The 7,558-nt window shown below is 43.1% G+C and overlaps 1 protein-coding gene across 1 annotated transcript in view; it reads left to right on the top strand.

The window, feature by feature from the left end:
- Positions 1–1,100: 1,100 nt before the first annotated feature.
- LOC146868205 (transmembrane protein 26-like) overlaps positions 1,101–7,558 on the top strand; it is a 118,899-nt gene continuing 112,441 nt past the window's right edge. The window contains exon 1 of the mRNA XM_085615248.1: positions 1,101–1,186. The gene's annotated coding sequence lies outside the window, so the exon portion shown is untranslated. The remainder of the gene's footprint in view (positions 1,187–7,558) is intronic.

Below are 7,558 nucleotides of genomic sequence, written 5' to 3'. Positions count from 1 at the left end.
ATGTTTGTTGCCAATTTATTTGTGGCAGGGTTTAAAAAAATAAAATATATTAGTTGAGGCCCAGATATTGCGTCGGGATTGCACCACTTTTTTGGCACAACCCCGACACCAAATCTCATTTGTTAAAATTCATAATAAGCTTAACTGTACTCATGATATACCTGATCAACATATGTGTGAGGTCTTAATAGCTGATGTCACTTCTTGTGATGTCACTTCCTGTGAGGTCACGTACAATGTCACGGGTCATGACATCATGCGCTGTGATGGCACGCATCATGATTTCACTTGCATACTTCCTAACCTGGTAAGTCCCCCCACTTCTGTTTTATAGGACTTGTGCCCTGACCCCAAACCTTTAGGGGCCCTGGCCCCTCAGTACTTCAGGGGCCCATATTCAGCTCAAGCCCAATGAGCATCTTTGAGATACGTGAGAGTCCCTCCTCACATCTAGAGTGGAAGGTTTACACCCTGCACTTCCGGGTACCAGCGTTCTCTCTCCGTCCAAGAGGGCGTGCTGCCAGGACGACTTCATAGTCTGTCGGACTGTGATGGAGAGAGGGTCACGTGGCGTAGCACTTATATTGCCTCATGGGGACCAAGGGGGGTGCCTCGGAATGGAGTTGCTTTATAAATACTTGCTGCACAGTGCACTCACCCGGACTACAAGCCAGAGAGAGACAGGCGGAGAGTGAGTTATGACGAGGCAGAGGAAGGAGAAAGAAAAGGAGACGGAGTGAAGATAGCGCCCGGAAAACAACGAGTGAGAGAAACGATGACAGGGAGCAAAATAGAGCCGGAATGAGAGAGAAAGACGGGGATAGACTGAGGGGCAGAGAAATAAAGGAAGTAGAGAAGCATCCTGCATCAGGGGTTGAGGAAAAGAGGCAGAGTCTAAAGGGAATGTACAAATGAAAGATGTATTAATTTGAGATAGAGTCTGAGACAAAAGTGACACGCAAATTTACAGGGAGGAGGCAAGGAGGAAGAAAAGAGAGAAAAGGAGGAGCAGAGGGGAAAAGAGAAGAAGTAGATACAGTGGCACAGAGTACGAAAGTGAGAGAGGCTATTTGAGAGTGCAACAGCGAGAGCAATAGAGGGGGAGCAGGAGCACGTGTCATAAGGCCGGAGGGTTTGGTTTGTCGCGACATTCCCTGGGAGTCCCAAGCAGGAGCCGAAACTTCCCGTAAGTACAACACGAGCGGAATAATGTCAGTGGAATGATCAAACAAGACGCGTTGTTATTTGTCGAGTGATAGTTGAATGTAGTGGGTGTCAGCATGTATTGACACCCCTCCCCTTGCTGTTGTAATGACCCCGGACTGCTGAACCTTATTAGCAGCGTGCATTGCTTTATACAGGACTGAAAACTAGGGGTCGGGGGACGGGGGGAGCAGGGAGGAGGTCAATTATGGCCTTTAGAAACAACGTGCAGAGTAGTCCTTTTAAAGATTTATCAAATAGACATGGAAAAGTGACAGCTGTTCTTACTTAACATCAGGGCCCTTGGAATTATGTGGCAGTGGAGAATCACATTATGCGGCAGGGTTGGCTAAATTATGCAACAAGAAAAGGCAAATTATGTGGCGCAATGCTGCATATTTTAGGATAGTATTGCTTGATTATTTTGTCATTTTTGCACATTATTTTTGTTTGAGCAAAGGTTTCACCCCATTAGCACCAATTTAACACACAAATACAGCAATAAGCCTTTGAGAAGGGCCTTCCACTACATGGCAATGTGTATCCTGGGTTTTTGTAACTTTTGATCCGTTTGAGCTAGAAACCATTTTTATTTCAGATCTGCAGATTATGCAGTAGATGATGGTTTATGTGGCAAATGGAGCAAATCGAGTTATGAGCAGGGCCACTGGAATTATTCAACAGGGGAGGGCCAAATTATGCGGCAGGGTTGAGTAAACTACGTGGCAAGCAAAGGCAAATTATGCAGCATAATGCTGCACATTTTATGATAGTATTAACTCATTATTTTGTCATTTTTAAATTTGTTTACGCTATCTGGGCATTGGTGGTCTCTCATTTGTTCCAGTTTAACACTCAGATATAGCAATAAACAACAGAGAGGTGACCAGTCCAACTTTGGAAAGGGCCTTCCACTGCACAGCAACATGTGTCTCTGTGCTTTTTGTAACTTTTGAGCAGTTTGAGCTAGAAACATTTTTTTAATAACATCTGCAGATTATTCAGCAGATGGTGGATTATGTGGCAAATGAGGCAAATCTACAATCATGAAATCGACACTTACAGAAAAACGCTGCAGCCACACAGTTGCATAATGCCAGTGGCCCTCCTTAATATTCCTGGTTTCAATTTAGCGTGTTAAGTTACTTCACTTCGTTGAATGAAGTTTATTACCATGAAGAGCATCTGAACTATGCGGATTGAAGAAGAACGCATAGCCAGGCTGCAGTGACGCCGTTGTCGTGAGTGAATCGACAAAATACCTGATGTGCACTGTGCATATATGCACAACTGTGCCCTATGTGGGGCAGCAGCATAGTCTATCAAACTGTATGTGAGTAATTATTTTTATGGCGCACTTTGAAGTGAATCACTTTTAGGCTCTCCCAAACTTTGCAGTCTGGGACAAGGAGGTATGTTGAAGTGACGCTGTCTGATCAAGTGTTGAGGCCGGAATTTGAATCCGCAGTTCAGATATTGGACATTATCTTCTGTTGTTTGCATTGTGCTTAGTGGTGGGTCAGCACAGTAAAGCTGACCTGCATGAACACAAATCTTGATAAATCAATGCAGCAATACTATATAAGAACTGTTTTTATAAACAATATCGGCAACCATGCACAGTGCCGAATTACCAAATAGGCAAAGCAGGCACTGGCCTACGGGCCCCACCCCTTTTAGCGGTCCGCAATAATGGATCAAAATAATATTGATTTGATCTAGAAAGAAAATTTAAAAGTTTTGTTGGTTTATTAAAATTTTTAAAAAATTATTTTTGTTTAACAACATTAATCATTGTTAATGTTTAGTTTTGTGTAATAAAATGGGTTTATCAAAAATTGTTGATTGGTAAAATTAAAAACATATTCGGAGATAATTTGCGAGGGGGCCCCCTGAAACTTCGACTGCCTAGGGGCCTCTACAGGGTTTAATCCGGCAATGACCATGCAAATGCTCAATCTCAAAAGATGGAGGTGAAGGGGGCACAAAAGAGATTCAAGATTTGAAATGTGAGTGTTGGGCTAGGTAGTAAACTAAATATATTTAAAATGCATCTGAGTTGTTATTGATGGTGCATGGTTAAATGTAGAGAAATGCAAGGAGGGTAGAGCACTGCATGTATTACCATGACTGCTCTCCTCTCCGGGACTTCACAAGCAAACAGCATCATGAGAAGCCCACCCCTCTATGAACAGAATATTTCAGATTAGCAAAAGAAACTGTTCACAGTTTACAAAATCCCATTAGGAATGAGAGAAAGATCCAAGCGACTGGAATGCTCACAGTCGGCTCCAATAAAGTTTGACAGTTGCATGGAGTCAATGGCCAAACCAGGTAAAGACTTCTGGGGGCCTTTCACAAAGCTAAACTTACATGTGAGTAAATCTACACATGTACGTTTACTCTTACACTTCGTAGTAAATTTACTATTTTTGGCTATTCACCATGTAAAAGTGTATCTTAAAAACCAGGGGGTGCAGCCTAATTTACAAGCAAATATTCACAAAGTAAACATGCTTCTATGTATTTGTATTTATTAATTTTTTTAATAAGTAAAAAAAATAAGTTAATTTAACTTAGCCTTAGTGCCTATGGGCTTTTATTTTAAGTCCCTGTCTTCATTATTTTCTATTAGAGGGTATTTGCAGTACCAGTGGTTGGCCATGTGTGGAGATGGAGTGCATTTATAGCTGTTTTGGATCCTTTTTGGTTGGAGTGGCTCTAGAAGTTCAGTTTGTGAATAGCAATGGGCTTCCTGTTTTGTGGTTGGGGTAATATCCCTCCCTAAACCCCTCCATAGTCCTTCCTTAACCTCTCCTCTCCTACTCCTCCTAAAACCTATCCCCTTTAGTAGTAAGTATTCCCCACTTTCCAGGCACTCCCCTATCCCCCACATTTAGTACTTAAATGTATGCATACATGTGGAGATCCCAACAGTCTAGGCAGGAATCTCCGCACATACATACAACATAGGAGAGGTGAATGCATCGACCTCTTAATGCAGGTTTGTAAACAGCATTCTGTAGTACATTAGTAGTAATGTTGTAGTGCTAATAAATGTACTACAAAATGCAGTTTGTAAAGAGGTGCCGTTTGGCTTGAGTGTTCATTGGCTTGCTTACCTCTAATATAAACCTGCCCTAAAAAGGCCTTTAACTTCCCTAGAAACCCTTTTCTTCCCAAGGAGATGTCAGATGCAGAAGCTGCTAAATCTTCTAGAAACTCCCGGGAGAACCCACCTTGGCAACTATTGAAATTCCCAGGAGATCCTCCACCCTCCTGGGTGATCACATATGTGTAAGCTGCTAAAATCCCGAGGAGCTCCTATAAGCTCCAGGGAGATCTCACATGCACATGCTGTTGGAATTTTCAGGACCTAATATAAAACCCAGTGAGATCTCACCTGCGAGGCTGTTAAAATTCACAGGAGCTCTTGAGTTCCAGAGAGATCCCTTGTGTGCAGGCAGCTGAAATTCCGAAAAGCTCCAATAAGCTCCTGGGAGATTAGGCACCACATAGCGCCTTGCTGCTTCGGAATGTCCCAACCCAACTACCAGGAGCAGCTCCTATGTTTGCGCAGAGGAGTGTCGCCCTACAGGCCAGAGCTGAAAAATAAAATGGTGATAAAATATATTTATTACCATTTTTTTTAGCAACCAACCCGTCCTAAACTGAGTGTCAGGACAGGGTGGGACCAGTGGGGCCGAGTGGCAGCAGCAGGGAGCTGTGTGCTTTAAATTGCACGTCTCTTGGGCCAGCCAGACATGCACATTTTAAAGTTCCCTAACCTAGCTGTCTTAGATAGCAGGCTTAGAGAAAGTCCAGGCCTCCAGTGCTCTTGGGCGTGCTGAGTGATGCCACTCCAACCAATCCTGGTGCTTCTCTCGTGCTGGTGAGAGCAGCGCCAGGATTGGTTAGTGCAGTTTCCTGGGTCCCAGAGCCGGCCTGGAAGATAGATGATGGCGTAGGAGGACGTTGTGCACTCAAGGTAGGTGTTTTGTTTTATTTTTTATGTTTTGTGCTTTCCCCCCTCTCACGCCACCACCCTCAGTACATGGTAGCCACCACTGCCAACTGCACAATCTACTTAGGTTTCCAGGAGCTCCCTTGGGCGCCAATGAAATCTCTATGTCACAGGCAGCTTGTGTCCCAAATAATCCGTGGCTGCCCGGGACTCTTCGGGCTGTCATAAGTGCCACATTTTCAGATTGGCTGAACTGTTCTCTGTTCAATGTACAGCAGAGACCTGAAATAGAAGGGTGAGTAATGGTCTAGAGTGATTGTGAGAGGGTGGAGATGGGGACTGAGATGCAGGATGCCTTGATAAGTTTATGACTCAGGCAGATTCCGAGGTCCATTCATAAAGGCACTTTAGAGTGTGCAAAACATTGCTCCTGTAGTATTGTTTTAAATATTCTTAAATGCCTTTGTGAACTGGGCCAAAACACATTGAAAATGGGAATATTCATTTATAATTAGTACAAACTGAAAGGCATGTGCCCTCTTTGCACTTTAGCTAATAGGGAGTTGGAAGTTTCACTGCCGATTCACAAAGGTATGAATGAGTATGTTAGTACTTTCTATGGTTATTATACAGCACTCACCAACAAGATGCCTGAAAACTTCTCAACTGATGAACTAGAAAACCCAAGTACTCATTAGGCTTCTACACTTAACTTCATTGCATGATCCTGGGCAAATCACATTACTGACTCGTATTCTGTTCTCTTTTCTGCCTAAAACAGGACTGCTTAGAAACATGTACAGATCAGTGCTAAGCACTACATACAACTGGTCATTTAACACTAGTGGTGTTGTCCCCAAGGACATCATGCACTTTCAGCAGGAAGAGCCATCATTTGAAAGTTAATGAGCAGCATATTTTGCTTCTGTGAGCATTTCACTAAGCTGTTCCCACCACTCCACATATAGCCACTACATATGCAGTTTCAGCACTTGTTCCCAAAGGCATTTTGGAATGTGTGAAGTAGTTCTCATATAGTACTCTTTTATGTACACTTACATGCCTTTGTAAATAAGCCACAAAACATCTAAAGTGGGAAAATTCAGGAAAGAGTTACATACAGTAAGTACAAACGGAGGACTCTGCCATCTTTGCACTTTTGCTAATGGAGAGTTGTATATGTTGCGGTCAGTTCACAATGGCATGTAAGGGTACGTAAAACAGTATTCCTGTACTCCTACCTCCCCTACTCATAAATGCTTTTGCGAATCGATCCTAAGTGTGTTTACACCATTACAGCATTTACAAAGCCTTTATATCTCTTTAAAATAATCAATGCATATAAAGGGAGGATTTACAACACTTGCAATAACAGTCTATCAAAAAATGCACTTGCTTAAAACAATAAAATTGGGTTTGGCCACAAAAATAAATACATTTTTAAAAGAGGTAGCATGGGTTGTCACACAACATGCCAGTTGCATTCACAGCATCTAAGACCTACTTTTAGCATAGGGTGATCCATTTACAACTCCTAAGTGCAAGTAACAAATCTCTCAGGCTTAAAGTAGGCATAAACAGCATCAGATGGCAATCTTCAGATTCGGTTAGTTGGGGATCAGTGAAGGGGTTGTACACCATATTACTATGAAATGCTCATCTGTGTTCCCATTTACAGGCAATCTAGTCTACTTTGACTCTCCCAGCTATCCCCGCCACAGGCACACCACACTCATTCTTTCATTCATTCATTCACACACTCAGGCCCTCATTAGGATCCTAACACGATGGAGACTGCCCAACATGTAGTCGAATGCTCTACCTGCCTTATTACGATGCAACCGCTGTGAAGGCGGTAGAAAACATGCCTTTTTCAATTCAATCAGAAAAAGGCATGTTTTGAAATATCCATGCACCGTGTTTGGGGGGGCACCACATGTGCCCCCCTGTTATGTGTTATATTATCGATATTTGATATAGCGCACAAATCACCCGGGGGCATCTTGGGTCCATCGTGGAAACAAGTACAGAAGGAAGGGGAACAGGTTCAGAGAAGATGAGCTTTAAATAGCTTTCTGAATTTGCCGTAGTTTGCGCAGGCGCGAACGTAAAGCGGAAGCTTGTTCCAGTAAAAGGGAGCGAGGTAAGAGTAGGCCTTTCCCCCACTGCGGGTCAGGGGGATGCGAGAGATGCACAGTAAGGCTCTATCGCCAGATCTTAGGTTACGTTCGGGTGTGTACGCTTTTATTTATTTTTGCAGATAAAATTGGCCTTTACCTTTTAGGGCATTATATGTACGGCAACAGAACGTAAAACAGGAGCGTTTCTTTACTGGCAGGCAGTGTAGTTCCTTCAGCAAAGGGGCCGAAGGAGTGCCAGATGGGCAATTGA

This window comes from Triturus cristatus, chromosome 1_2 (genome assembly GCF_964204655.1).
Source record: "Triturus cristatus chromosome 1_2, aTriCri1.1, whole genome shotgun sequence".
NCBI classification, from domain to species: Eukaryota; Metazoa; Chordata; class Amphibia; order Caudata; family Salamandridae; genus Triturus; species Triturus cristatus.
This window is presented reverse-complemented; position numbering and strand designations above follow the sequence as displayed.